The sequence below is a fragment of the Molossus molossus genome, unplaced genomic scaffold (genome assembly GCF_014108415.1).
Source record: "Molossus molossus isolate mMolMol1 unplaced genomic scaffold, mMolMol1.p scaffold_m16_p_13, whole genome shotgun sequence".
NCBI classification, from domain to species: Eukaryota; Metazoa; Chordata; class Mammalia; order Chiroptera; family Molossidae; genus Molossus; species Molossus molossus.
In genome coordinates, this window is record NW_023425348.1 from 39,818,909 (window position 1) to 39,834,151 (window position 15,243).

The 15,243-nt window shown below is 41.4% G+C and overlaps 1 pseudogene; it reads left to right on the plus strand.

Annotated features, from left to right (window-relative positions):
- The first annotated feature begins 841 nt into the window (after positions 1–841).
- Positions 842–1,675, plus strand: LOC118628531 (annotated as a pseudogene).
- Positions 1,676–15,243: the final 13,568 nt, after the last annotated feature.

The window sequence follows — 15,243 nt, forward strand, 5'->3', positions numbered from 1 at the left end:
AGGAAAAATAAATAAATAAACAAACAAATAGGGAAAGGTGCCCCCACACAAGGTGGGAAGCCCAGCTCAGGCCACGTGGCCTCCATCTCTGGGTTAAGAGTGTTCCAGGCCCAAGGCCGACTGTTCTGTGACTGAGTGGGAGCTGCGAGGGGCCATGCATGAGACTGCTTTTCCCAGCGTCCCCAGAGATCCTCCCAGAGCTCTCACGAGTAAGGCCTTCCGAGTAATACCTCAGCACAACCAAACAGATCGAGGAGCGCCCCCTCTCTCTAGGCTTCGCTCTTTGTTTTTCTTTGTTGAAATGGATGCGTATTGAGGTCTGGAGTCATGGAAGGAGGGTCCTAAGACAGAACTACACTGGGCCTCGGAACTAGAGCATTTTCCCTGTGGGTTTCTGTAAGGATTAAATAAGACAAAGTATATGTTGTTTGGTACCAATACTTGGAACACAGTCAGGGTCAACTCGGCCCTTGTGGAGGCTGTCAGTACTAAATATCAATGAGGGAGTTTGATCCTGCTCTGGGAGCTTTGTCTCTGGGGGTGACGGGCTGACTGGTGACTAAAGCACAGAGAGGACTAAAACCAACTGCTTTGCAGGCAGAAGCCGGCAGGCACGTCACTGACAACGGTCCGTGCCAGCAGCGGGGGCTGAGCGTTGAGCCTTGCTACCTGGCGGGGCCTTGCACAGGCACGTTGAAGGGCATGTGCCTGCTCTTTTGAGAAAAGGTCACAAACCCTGTGACTGGAGCATGACGCACAGAAATGGCGCAGAAACCCGTAGGCTGGGCCAGTCATGGAAGGCCGAGACTAGACACATGTGGCCGGGCGCAGGAGAGCCAGCATGGCTTGGAGCTCTGCTAAGGAGCTGGAAGCTGGGACGCAGTTCAAGCAGGGACCTGTCTGCTCCTGGTCCCTGGCCTGTCAGCTGCGTGGGTGCTGGGAGACCTGGAAGCCCACCACGGAGTTCCAGGGGGCACTACTGAGCCAGGGTTCCCCAAGGGGGCCGCACTGTGTCCCTCTGCCCCACCCCACACCCGACCTCGGCCCCAGACATTGAGTTCCCTCGTAAGACACAGACTCCACTGCCTACTCTTCAGCAGCCGGTCCTGACCCACAGCAAGCGGGGTCTCCCAACGGGGGGCACACTTTTCAGATCATCAAGCAAGAATATACTTGTCGTCAGAGGTGGAGATGTTTAGAAGTCGTTCTTAATCAGAAAGTCAGCCTCACACCTCAGCACTCACAGCACCTAGTTCTCCAGGCTCCTCCTGGATGAAGAAGGACCAGCCCACCTTTACCCTCAGACAAGCTGGAATAATATGCAAGCGTCTCTTCAAAGACTAGAAGATAAATTCAGGAGGAATCTGAGCAAATCCTCCATACCAAACTAGCAGAACAATGTGAATCTTTTGGGAAATTCACACAGGATCAGATCATGCCACCATACGGAACACGCCCACAGCCTGAAGCTTTCTTGCGTATCTGGATGCCAGGGTTGACCCCAAGAGATGGCTGCTGTGTACTTCTTACAGCTGGTTTGATGTCACATCTCAGCCCCAGCTTTGTATCCCGAGAACACTTAAAAGGTTTCTGCAGGTCCATTTTCTACAACTTGAAAGACCTTAAACTTTTGTGCTTGCTAGAAGCTTATCTTTCATTTCTGCTCATCCAATAAACAGCTGTGCCCTGCTGTGATAGACTTTTCAAACAAAATACCTGGAGCAGCAGTTTAACGAAATATGCCCTCGGTGACACACAACAAATGGAGTTTCCCCAAGCACAGTTCTGTAAGAAGTCTGTGCATCTGTGTGTATGGCTGTTTGAAGTTGTTATTTGTATTGTGCAAATGTTTTTGATCCTGGTGATCCTGGCTGTGAATTTGATGCATGACAATTATGGTCAAAAACATTTGCTTGATCTACAGAAGATCATTAATGTTTTGTGGCCACATAAGTTGTCACAGTGGGTTGTTTCATGTGTAGATATTATTGTTGAATACAAGGACTGTTTCCAGCACAGAGTATGAATCATACATTAGGATGGACACTAGATGTGATCATGAAGACATAGCAAAGGTCTGTGGTCCTAGGTCTATAAAGGTGCAGTGAGGAATTGGAACATGCAATGAGGAGACAGGCCATTTGACACAGGGACTCTGCTTAGCCCTGCTGGAAAGATACTTTGACTGCAAGGCTTAAAATACTCACATGGAGCCCTGGCTGGTTTGGCTCAGTGGTTAGAGTGTCAGCCTGCAGACCAAAGAGTTGTGGCTTTGATTCTGGCCAAGGGCACATACCTTGGTTGCAGTTCATCCCCGGCCCTGGTTGGGTCATGTGGGAGGCAACCAGTCGATGTGTCTCTCTCACATCCATATTTCTCTCTCTCTGTCTCCTCTACCTCCCTCCCACTCTATCTAAAGATAAACAGAAAAAATATCCTCGGGTGAGGATTAAAAAATAATAATAAAATACTCACGTGGAGTTTGTGCTCAATTTATTCATACAAAGAGCCCCCTGAACCCTGAACTTCTATGTAGAAAACATCTCCCCTAGAGCAGGAACATCGGGGCTTGCTCCGCAGCATAGGACAGGTGAGCACGGGCTGGGCCATGCCCCAGCGGCACTGCTACGTGGAGGAGCCACTTCACCTTTGTAGCCGTTATTGCAAGTGGATTTGAATCCTTGCGTCAGGCTCTCCCAAAGTGCTTGAGCTAGTGCTCCACCTCCGGCTACTATCTCTTTTTGCTGTTGTGGTTAATCCTCACTCAAGGATATTTTTCCACTGATTTTCAGGCAGAGTGGAAGAGAGGGAGGGGGAGAGAGAAATATCCGTGTGAGAGAGACACATTGACCAAGAATCAAACCCGAGACCCTTCAATCCGGGGGCCAAGGCTCTAACCTCTGAGCCAAACCAGCCAGGGACCAGTTACTATTTCTTTATCCATAAAATGGGGTCAGCAGCATTTGCCCCACAAGCTTCCTGGAGGGTTACTAGATGCAAGTGTGTAACATACTTTCATGTAGCAGCTGCTCAGCAAACATTTCTTTCCTCCTCTTGCCATTGCCATTCCAGGTCAGCATGCTTCGCGAACTCCCGGCAACGCCCCGCCAGAGCTTCAGAAAAGACCGTAATAATATTCACAACCCCTCTGTAGTCACTGTCCAACTTCTCTTACAGGATCCCCTGATGATTAGTTGCTCAGTCAGGACTGTGCTATTAAATGATTTCTATTATATTGTTCAGTGTGACTGCTAAAGACAACTGGACCTTCTGCCTTTCTGGCTCCTAGGAATGTGTCTGAGTTCTGGATGGAGCATTCCACCAAGTGACCTGTTGTGTCCACCTCCAGATGAGATCTAATTTCCATAGCCATTGAATTACAGAATCTCAGACAACAAACATCATCCAGGTAAACTGCAAAGAATCTGGAGAGCAACATGTTAGGAGAGTGGTTTTGTAGTTGACTGGGTTGAGGATTTGACAACGAATTACTATAAAAGGCTTTTCGACTTTGCAATTCAGGAAGGTCACTCTTTCTCTTGCTCCATTTCAGTGCAAATATTTCCGACAGCAATTTAATGATCTTTCTTACAACTTCTTTTAGCTACATCGTATATGTTTTGGCTGGATAGTTTGGAGGGGTTGCTTGTTATTTGTAGGCAAAATATTGGGAATTTAAAATTGGGATTGGAACTTGAATGTATCATCTGCTTGCCCTGGACCAAGTTACAAAGTCCATAAGGTAGGTGGTGTGTGATTAGCCTTAGCTATTTATTTGCAAAACAGAAATAGTAACCAAATCTACTTGCTGGGGTTGGCATAATTACCATAAAGTTGTCAAAATGTATGATGCTGTATCTCTATCTATGTCGTGGTTTTCAATTCATAGAGTTTTAAGTGGTGCTTACTATCTAATTTTTCAAAATCAAATCTGACAATTATTTTATTGATTTTTTCAAGAGCTAACTTTTGTCTTATTTTCTCCTTCTGGAATATTAGGTCTTATCTTCCTTATGTCTATCTTTGTACTTTATTCTATACTTTTTCTAACTTCTAAATTCGAGAGTTAGCTTGGTCATGTTAAGCCTTCTTTTCTAATGTAAATATTGAAAGCTACAATGTGTTCTGTAGTTGCGTTTCAGCAGCAACCTGCACATTTTTATATGTAAGATTTTAAATATTAGTCAGTTCTTAATATTACATACATATATTTTTAACTTTCATTGTATATTTTTGTCCCATGAGTTATTTAGAAGTGGTCTATTTTTTTCTTTATTAATGTTTTTTTTTTTTACTATAGATGTCCCTCCTTTTACCCTCTTTGACACCCTTCTCCCCACACCCACCTCCCCCCTTCACCATGCTGTTGTTTTGTGTCTATTGGTTGTGCATATATGCATATAAGTTCTTTGGTTTATCTCTTCCTGCTCCCCCTACCCTCCTTCCCTCTGAGGTTTGTCAGTCTGTTTCCTACTTCCATGTCTCTGGGTCTATTTTGTTAATCAGTTTGTTTTGTTCATTATATTCCACAAATAAGTGAAATCATGTGATATTTGTCTTTCTCTGATTGGCTTGTTTTATTTAGCATAATACTCTCCAGATCCATCCATGTTGTCTCAGAGGTTAAGAGATATTTCTTTCTTATGGCTGCATAGTATTCCATTGTGTATATGTACCACAGCTTTTTTATCCACTCATCTACTGATGGATACTTGGGCTGTTCTAGATTTTAGCTATTGTAAATAATGCTGCTATGACCATAAGTGGTCTATTTTTAATTTACATATTCGGGGATTTTGATTGTATATTTCCTTATGTACTTGTTAATTGCATTGAGTCACACAACTTGGTCACAATGACATCATTTGTCTTTAATACAATGACATTTATTTCATATAGATTAGTACATGGTCAGGTTTGTTAATCACTCATGATTTTTTAAGAAGAATGTATATTTACTAATTGACTTGGTAGAATTTATAGTTTGTGTTTTTTAAATAAAGCTTTCAACTGTTGTTTAGATCTCCTATATTTTACCATGTTTGGTAGGGTTTTTGTTTGACCTATGAATCATTGAGAGAGGTATGTTGAATTCTCTCATGATGATAGTGGAATTGCCCATTTCTTAATGTATTTTGACCAAATTTTACCTTACCTATTTAAAAGTATTGAGATGTACATAGAATATTATATATTTATTTATATGCATACAAATTCAGAATTGTTGGAAATTCCTGGTGAAAAATTCCTGTCATGTAACTTTCTATGCTCTCAATAATATTTTCTCACTTAAGTTATATACCAGTCTTGTATTTTTCTTGGTTTGCATTCCTCAGGCGTATAACTGGAAGTCTGATAACTTCTGTATTTTACCTTGTTCAGGTTCACTGGGGGTTGAACTTGTTTTACCATGTTTTTGCTTTCTCTTTGTCATGCTTTACAAATCTCTTTTTTCCTTCTTTCTTCTTTATTTATTTTTTAATCCTTACCCGAGGATATTTTTTAAAATATCTTCAGATAGAGTGGGAGGGAGGATGGGAGGGAAGAGAGAGAGAAAGAGAGACATCGATGTGAGAGAGAGACATAAACTGGCTGGGGTCTCCCACAAGACCTCAACCAGGGCTGAGGACAAACGGCAACTGAGGTACGTGCCCTTAGCTGGAATCAAACCCACGACCCTTTGCTCCACGGGCCAATGCTCTAACGGCTGAGCCAAACTGGCCAGGGCTCTTTTTTTGTTTTTTGATTGAGTTTGTTGATTTATTTATTTACTTACCTATTCTATTTCCCTCACTCCATACTGTTTTGAACATACATATTCGTAAGTAGTTTCTTTTTATCATGCAAATTTAATAAAGTATAATGTTAATATTTTAATACACAAGAAAAACAAGAACGACATGATATTTTAACTTTGATCACCTCCCAACTTTTTGTTTAGTGTATGCTATTTCAGTTTGAGTCTTTATAACCCTTTACATAATACTTTACTATTTCTACACAGATAATATTTTTATTGATATATCCACATATTTAGCAAATTTTTATTTCTTATGTCTCGCACCTTTCCTCTAATATCAATTCTTTCCTAGTGAATCTCTACTTTAAAAGTTCCTTTAGTGAAGGACTGTTGCTCAGATTTTTGTGAACTCAGGTTTTGTTTCTCTAAAACTGTATTTTCTCCTCGTTCCAAGATCATTTTCCTGGGCACATTTATCTAGGTTAAGATGTATTTCTTCTTAGCATTTTAAAGTGACCATTTCAGCATGTTCTGGCTCCTGTCAGTTCTGTTAGTCTGTTCATTGTTCGTCACAGGAGATTGGTCCTTTTTATTCCCTTGGTTGCTTTATTTTATTTATTTATTTGTTATCCTCATCCGAGGACATTTTTGCATTTATCTTCAGATAGAGCGGGAGGGAGAGAGGGAAAGAGAGAGGGACACATCGACTGGTTGCCACCCACATGACCCCAACCGGGCTAGGGACGAAGTGAAACCGAGGTATGTGCCCTTAAAGGGAACTGAATCCAGGACTCTGGTCCATGGACCGACACTCTAACCACTGAGCAAAACCGGCCAGGGCTCCCTTGGTTGCTTTAAGATCTTCGCGTAATCTTTGATGTTGTGTATTTCCATGTTATCTTGGTGAGGTGTAAGTCTCTTATTTATTCAGCTGGATAAATTTTATGCTTCCTTTATCTGTGAATTGGTATCTTTCATTAGTTACAGAAAATTTCTAGTCATTCTCTTTTCAAATATTTCTCCTTCATTTTATTTCTTGTTTCACTCCAGTTTTCCAATTATGCATATTAGGTGTACTCATTGTATCTCCATGTCTCTCTCCCTCTCTTCATGTACTCCCCTCACTCTGCTGTACTGTGGCTAATTTCCCCAGTGGTAAGACAACCTGCAGTGGACCATTTCTCCAGGAATCTGCGAACTTTGACGGAGAGCCCACATTTGATTAATCTTAATCTGTCAAAATACTGTGGGCCCTTGTTGGGATACGTGATTCCAATGAAGATTTGCACTTGTTCCTTTTAGGGACGACTCTGATCTCTCCTTAAGGCCCCTGGCAGTCATCATACCTGCTACTGGCCCAAAACATTATTTTAATTTCAGAGGAAGTGAAATTACATTATCTTATATTTTGATTCCCTCATTTAGAGAAGGGTTGGTGGGGTCTTGATGTTGTCTCTGTAATTTGTGGAAACCCAGAATAACTTTTAAATGGAGTATTTTACCTAGTATCTAGTAGTTTTCAGGTGGGACTTTTGAGACTGTCCAGCACACCCCACTGCCGGGAGCAGGAGTCTGAGCTCAGCACTCATCACGTGCCCCAGATGAAACAGCATTTGGGTTTTCTAGGGAAATGTGAACATATTTGGACCTTGGTTTTCTATTTATTCCTAGTTACTTGACCCCCCTCCCCACCCCAATCCCTAATGTGAGCCTAGCGGCCCCAGGAATATTAACGAGGACACTTGGAAATGACAGTCAGAGGTTCCTTTGGAAGCAAACTGAGTCACACCTTCTCTTTGAATCCCCTCTGTGGTACGTGCAAATGGCCATTGAACCTCCTCGTACCTTCAACAGTGACAGAGAACTGACCATTCATGAGGAAGCCCATGTGTTCCCTTGTTCATTCATCTGTACCTCCATCCATCTGTCTGGCTGGCTGTCTGTCTACATCTCTGTCAAAAGTGAAAGAGATTTAGTGCAAGGAATTTGCTTACCCAGTTTGGGAACTGGCTGGCCCAGGCCAAAATCCATGCGGTAGGATATCAGGAAAGGCAGACTGGAAACGCTCAGGTAGGAGCTGAAACTTCACTCCACTGGCAGAATTTCTTCTTTTTTGAGGAAACCTAAGCTCTGCTCTTAAGGCCTTACAACTGATGGAATCAGTCCCGTCCAGATTACCTGGGGTAACTGACCTTGCTTAAAATTAACTGATTGCAGATATTAATCACATATACAAAACACCTTCATAGCAACACCTAGATTAGTTTTCAATCAAACTACCAAGGACGTGGGCCTAGGCAAATTGTCACATAAAATTGGCCATTACAGGTATCTTTTCCGTCCTAGGAACATGCTAGAAATTTCTCATCTTGTAGCTTTACACCTTTTAGTGTTCCTTGAATTAAATATTCTTCTTCTTATTTTAAAGATGAAAAAAATTTCAAATCAGGGAAGTTCAACAATTTAATATTGTCATTATTATTAATACATGTAAGGAAATTAAAACATGAAAATATAAAATAAACTGTCTTCAGTGTGCATGCAAAAGCTACGCTGTAAAGCTCAGTAAATATTAGTTTTCTTGCCAAGTTGTTCTTGAGACATCTTTATTTTAAGACAGATGTTGGTAGTTATGCCTTCCACTGGGAGTGAAATGATGCTCAGCACAGTCACTCGGGGTGTGTTTGCACGTGTGTCTGTGTGTGTGTGTGCGCGCGTGTGTGCATGCGCAAGTTATGGGGGAAGGGGCTTTGCAGGGCGGTGCTGTTGTGATGATGCAGCTAGAATGAAAACCCATATTCTTGCCCCCGCTGGGACATTGCTTCTGTCTCTGAAAGTGCTTTGAGCTCCTCAAATGAGTACATGTTATTATATTCACTGATTTTATATTTTCAATGAGAAGAAATTCCTCTGTGTCCCAACAGCAAGTTATACTCTGTGCATAAGTTAAGATAGTTGAAATGCGAAATGCATAATCAGAAATTACATGCATAGTCTCATGAACCCTTGAGACATATGTCAGAGGGCAGCAGAGAGGCTGCCAGGGCAGGTTGTGTTGGCCTTGGGTTTGAAGAATGATGGGGCAGGAAAGGAGAGTAGAGTGGACCACTTTGCTTTGGCTGAAATAACTGGGGAAATATGATCAGACCTAGTGGTGTTCTTTGGCCCAAGTGACTTACGCAGTTGTGACTAAGCACAATTTTCACAGTAAATATGATTATCACAAAATACCTTTGAGTATATTTAGAAAAATGGGCTTTCTGAAATCAGGATTCCAGATAAGCCCTGTGACTTACCTTGTCTCCATAATGAAACTGTCTTTTCATATAAACATTAGCATCAATAGTCTTTGAAGGCAAAATAAAAACCGAAGCAAATGATTTAATAAATGTGTGAACAATAATATGAATAATAACTTTTGTATAACACTCTACAGTTTATGAAACATGTACACAATTTGGCAGAATGAAGAGAACACTATACCCGGCAATTTACTTGGTTGTATAGTGTGTCCCCAGCTTTCTGCCCTCCCGGTTGGAGAACTGGAGTCCACCATCTTTTCCTCCCCAGCCCCCATAGTCAAGTGGACTTGGCCATGGACTTGCTCTGGTCTAAGAACTATAGAGTATGGGATGGCTCCATCCTGTATCCTCTCTTTGCCACAAGACAAGGGTTGCCCCTCTAGTCTGGGGCACAGAATAACATGGATATGAAGCTGAACCATAGGCATCCTGCAGTGGGTATTAAAGTGGATGAGAAAGGTTTTGTTGTGTGAACCACTAACATTTTGGGGTCAACCACATACTAGCTGTAAATCTTGAGGGATATATTGAAATTCTATAGCAGTTAGCCCTCTTATTTTTTTTTTCTCAATTCAGATTCTATAAAAATAGAAATTTGTTCTGAAGCTAAAATTTTAAGGACCATGTTTTAAATTTCTTTTCAGAGAGTAGCATTTTTTAAACTTGTAAAATAATTAGATGCAATCTGAAAACTAATGATACATCATGTTTAAAATAAGCCACAGTTCAAAGTTTAAATTGAATCATCAAAACTCTCATAATCTTAATTGTGGGACTTACCAGCTGAAGAAGTCACCTCCCTGGAAAAAGGGTAAACCCAAGTTTACTGCGTTTTATGCAAGCTCTCGAGTATGAACTATTCAACCTGGAAATAAGGAAGTGGCAAAGTCATGAACATAATTACATTGTACGACTCGTTTGCTGAGAAGCAGATTATAGAAAACCCAGAGGACCTTGAAAAACAGTCTACATGAGCCGGGTCTGCAGAAGAGGGAGCTAGCATCGTCCTGCTCTGGGGAAATGCAGAGGAGGGGTTAGCATGCTCTGGTTTCCTTGGAGACCCCACTCTGAACTGTTCCCGAGATACACTTCTCTCTACCACCACCCTCTGCTAGAAAGGGGCCTCAGCTACAAGTCACACTGTTTGGTATTGTCCCAGGCTTCAGCCTCTACACAAACCCCACCAGGTGGGAAAGAAGACACAGGAAGGGACAACCATTTGCCAAGAGTGGCTGTGTGCCTTCCCTTCTCCAAGTGTTAAATACTCAAGATTTTTGCTACTTGGACTTCAATCCCCCCATAAGATGTCAAGAATTAAGGTGTAATTGTAAAATATTAATGGCTACCACTGATTAAGTCTTGCTTTGATATTGGTCTTGTGAATAGGTCATCTTTGATCCTCACAGGACCCCCTTGTTCAGATGTCCGATCAAAGGCTTCAAGAGGTTAAAGGAAGCTGTCCAAGGTCACAGAGTGACTACAGCCCAGAGCCACAGTTCATACACTGATCTGCTTCAGCTTCAAAGCCAGAGCTCATTCTTGTCTGTCCCACTAAGCCCTGTGGCCATCTCACCCGCTTGCGGACTTGGGAAGCACTTAGGAGAGCAGTGAGAAACTGCCTTTGTTTTCCCCAGGTCTGCTGGAGGCAGCAGGTTAAACAAGGATAGGGAAGCTGTCCCTTGTGAATTGTTATGCATTTTGTTTTAAATAAAGAACTGGCTTACTTCTGTAAATAGCATAAAGGGCACTTTATTTTTATTATTATGCATTAGAATGCTCACCAAGCAGGATGCTGGAATGACCAGCCTCTTCTCCAGGGAAATGTCTGAGCCAGTTCATCCAAGGTCCTGCTGTTCAGCGAAATTTTTCTCATTCTGCTCAGACATGACCTACCCTGTAATCTCTCTGGTGGCTCCCCCAGGAAAGAGCTGTGCCTGCTTTTGTGAAATACTGATTTTAAAAGTCATTGAGTCCTCAAACCTGGCCCACTGTCAACAGGGCTTAATCTTCAATCAACACATTAGATACCGGTCATCTTGTCTTAAAATTCCAGAAATGCCCGTTCCTTAACTCCTCCTCCTGCCCATACATACCTGATACTGCATGTGGGAGGAGTCATAAGAGAGGGTGGGCACTCTCCTGTCCTGACTGTGAGGAACCGAAGAAATCCCTTCCCCTATCAGCTCTGCCCTGTACGTTTATGGGTCTCCTGAGGCCGTGGGGTCCCAGGAAGCTCCAGGATGATGGAGCTGAGTTCTTGCTGTCCTCCTGCCTACACCGGCATCAGCTACTGAACAGATCCCGTCTTCAGATAGACATACCTTATCTTTCTTTTGTTCGGGATAATTGGGGACACAAGGCTGACTGAGCTCCCACGAGCACTTTGCTACTTAAAGTGTGTCTGTGGACTGGCAGCATCGAAGTCACCTTTGAGCTCAGTAGAGTCTCCGCCGATGAACTGAATCAAGGTCTGCCTTTTAACAAGGCATCCTGGTAATCTATGCACATTCAAGTTTAAGAAGCACCAAATGAAACACCAGTTGTCCATTTGGGCCGCACATTAGTATTATGGAATTGCCAAGAATTACAGGTACCTAGATTCTACCTTCAGAAATCCTCATTTACCTGGCGGAGGGTATAGGCTGGGCACTGGCATTTTTTAAAGTTCTGTGGGTATCCCTAATGTGTAGTGGTGGTTGACAACCACTTCAGATTTCTGAACAGTCCAAGCGTTGATATTGATTACTGTAAAAGAAAGGACAAGGCGGTTTGTAGAAAGATTAATGGGGGAAGTTGTGAGCTATTACCTGGGCCTTCTTTCCATTGGAAAAAGAGGCTCATGCCACAAATGAAATCTGAAAGGAGAGAAAAATGCAAAATCTCCTAGGAATATTAGTGATTTAATAGGGCCTCATTGCCCAGCATTTCCAATGAAGGAAAATCAAGAATAAAATAATTAAGGACATGAGGAAGAGGAAAAAGGTTGGGGGTTGAAACCTACTGATAAGATTCCATTTGATCTTATCTCATTCTTGTGACCAGCAGCCAGCAAGATGTTCCTTTAATTCAAATATTTTATCTACTTTCTCTAAAAAATTCTCTAGAATCATAACACATTGCTCATAGGGAAATCTCTACAATCAACAATTGCCAAAACATTTCTCTTCCAATGACGATAGGTCCTGGGATGCCTGCAATGAGAAAAAGTATGTGAGAAATACTAGTTTTCTGCAGTCCAGCCCACATTCTAAGACATATACAGCCAAAATTGAGACCCTAAGAAAGTGAGAGTTAAATGGAAGAAAGGAGACCTGACTACTCAATTTTGGGGTCCCAGGGGTTCCCTGATGGGGAGAACAAAGTGGTGGAGTACCTCTGCTTACTTCGCTTCCCCAGGATCAAGGCAGACTGGAGGAGCAGCTTCTTTAATAAATAATCTCAGCAAAGATATTTTTCCAAGGGTCCGATCTGTGAATCAGACTAATTTCAGAACTGACCTGTTGGAAAAGGTATTTAAAAATCAGTGAGAAAAAAAGTCATTTTCTCTTCATTTGTGTGTGGCATTAAATTTAAGGACCCTTCACAATCAGTGGGACACTTCTTAGACACTCCCAGAGACATCTTGGGCTGAGAACGTTGTTTTATTTTTTTTTTCAACTGCAGTTTACAGTTAATGTTATTTTGTATCAATTTTAGGTATACAGCACAGTGGTTAGATAATCATATGTTTTACAATATGCTCCCCCCGATATTTTTAGTACCCACACATAGTAATTACAATATTATTGACTGTATTTTCTATGTTATACTTTGCATCTCTATGACTATTTTATAACTACCAATGTGTATTTCTCAATCCCTTCACCTTTTTCACTCAGTTCTTCAAACCTTCTCCTCTCTGGCGCCCGTTCTCTGTATCTATTCATCTGTTTCCATCTCATTTGTTTATTTTGTTTTTTAGATTACACATATAAAGTGAAATCACATGATATCTGTCTTTCTCTGACCGATTTATTTCACTTAGCATAACACTCTCTAGGTCTATCCATGCTGTTGCAAATGGCAAGATTTCATTCTTTTTTTGGGCTGAGTAATATTCCATTGTATATATGTACCACTGCATTTTTATCCACTTGGCTATTGATGGGCACTTGTGTTGCTGCCATATCTTGGCTATTTGAATAATGCTGCAATGAACATAGGGGTGCATATAATCTTTCAAATTAGTGTTTTGAGTTTCTTCACATATATACTCAGAAGTGGAATCACTGGATCATAAGGCAGTTACATTTTTTAATTTTTTGAGGACGCTCTATACTGTTTTCCATAGTAGCTGTACAAATCTGCATTTCTACCAACAGTGCATGAGGGTTTTCTTTTCTCCACATTCTTGCCAACACTTGTTATTTGTTGATCTATTGACAATAGCCATTCTGACAGGTGCGAGGTGATATCTCATTGTGGTTTTATTGGCATATCTCTGAGGATTAGTAATGTTGAGCATTTTTTCCATGTCTATTGGCCATCTGTATATCCTTTTTGGAGAAGTGTCTCTTCAGGTCTGGGCTGAGCAAGTTTTGAAATCAGAAAGGACTAAATAGCCAGCGCCAGAGAAGTATACACTCAAGTGGTGGCATGGGGCAGTAACTGTCCTAATGTTAGGGAATAATGCCTTCCCTCCCCAACCCTGGTGGGAAGATGTCTGGGGACACATGTTTCAGAGTCTTCCCTCCGATGATCTGCTCTCCCTCTTCCACATCATGTAGAATCAGTTTCACTCTTCCTTACGGACAGGTTAGGCTTTAGTATAATTCTTTCAAGAGTTCCGGTGTAGTTCTTGCAACATTTTTTATAAATTTAAAATTATTTCCAAATAAAACATTTAAAATCTTAAATGAATTAATAAAAAATAAAGTGCGACCCCTTCACTTCCAACGTGAGGATGGGTATTGGCAAATCAAGGAGAGTTTTATCTATTTTTACCCTGTATCAGAAATGGCCCCACACCGTCTTTAACTTGCTTACATTATTGGTGAATTTCTTTGAACTCTAATAGACTGTGAGCTCTCCGGGCAGGGACCATGTCTGATTCATTTTTTTGGTCAGATGTACCAAAGGAGAGTCTGACACAGAATGGGTGCCATTTATATACCTGCCCCATCCCTCCAGAAAGATATGAGTAGCGTGCCAAAGCAAAGCAGTCAGAATGGTGGCTTTCCTGGAATTCTGAAGAACATGGGACTGAGCTGAGGCTGAAGAAAGAAGCCTGCACCGTATTTTAAACATTTTTTTTCTTTATTGATTTTAAAGAGAGAGCAAGGGAGAGGGAGAGAGATAGAAACATCGATGAGGGAGAACATCGATTGGTTACCTCCTGTATGCCCTCCACTGGGGATCGGGCCCACAACCTGGGCATGTGCCCTGACCGGGAATCAAACTGGCAACTTCTTGGTGCATGGGTCGATGCTCAACCACTGAGCCACACTGGCCGGGCCCATCTTTATTTTTAACCTGTATCTTTGTATCTTCTCTTGCTTTTCTGATCAATCCTACAAAATATTATTTGTTTGTTTACTCTTTTCAAATAGCACATTTTGAGCATTTTAGCCCCTCTACTTTATCTTTATTTTCTATTTGATACATTTTGTTGATATATTTTATCATTCATTTTTTTTAATTGACTTGAGAGAGAGAGAGAAGCATCCATGTATTGTTCCACTTATTGATGCATTTATTGGGTGTTTTTGCATGTGCCCTGACCAGAGATTAAACCCGCAACCTTGGCACATTGGGATGATGCTCTAACCAACTGAGCTACCCGGCCAGGGCTACTATTCTTTCTACGATATGTGTTCATTCTCTTGCTTTTGTTTATTTCCCTAGTCACTGAGGTTGGATGCTCAGCTAATTCTCAGCCTTCTTCTCTTCTAATATAAATATGTGAAGACTGCAAATCCCCTTTGAGAACTGCATTAGCTGTACACCATTATCATCCATTTGTAAATATATTCTAATTTCCACTCTATTTGTTTGACTCATGTCAATTGTAAGTGTTTTTAAATTGTCGGCCTAAGAGAGAATTTTTAATTGACTCTCCCTCCCTTTTTTTTTTTTACATTGTGGTAAAAATATACTCAATGATACTGATTCATTGATATGTTTTGAGATTTGCTTTGTTTCCTAATACATGATATACTTTTT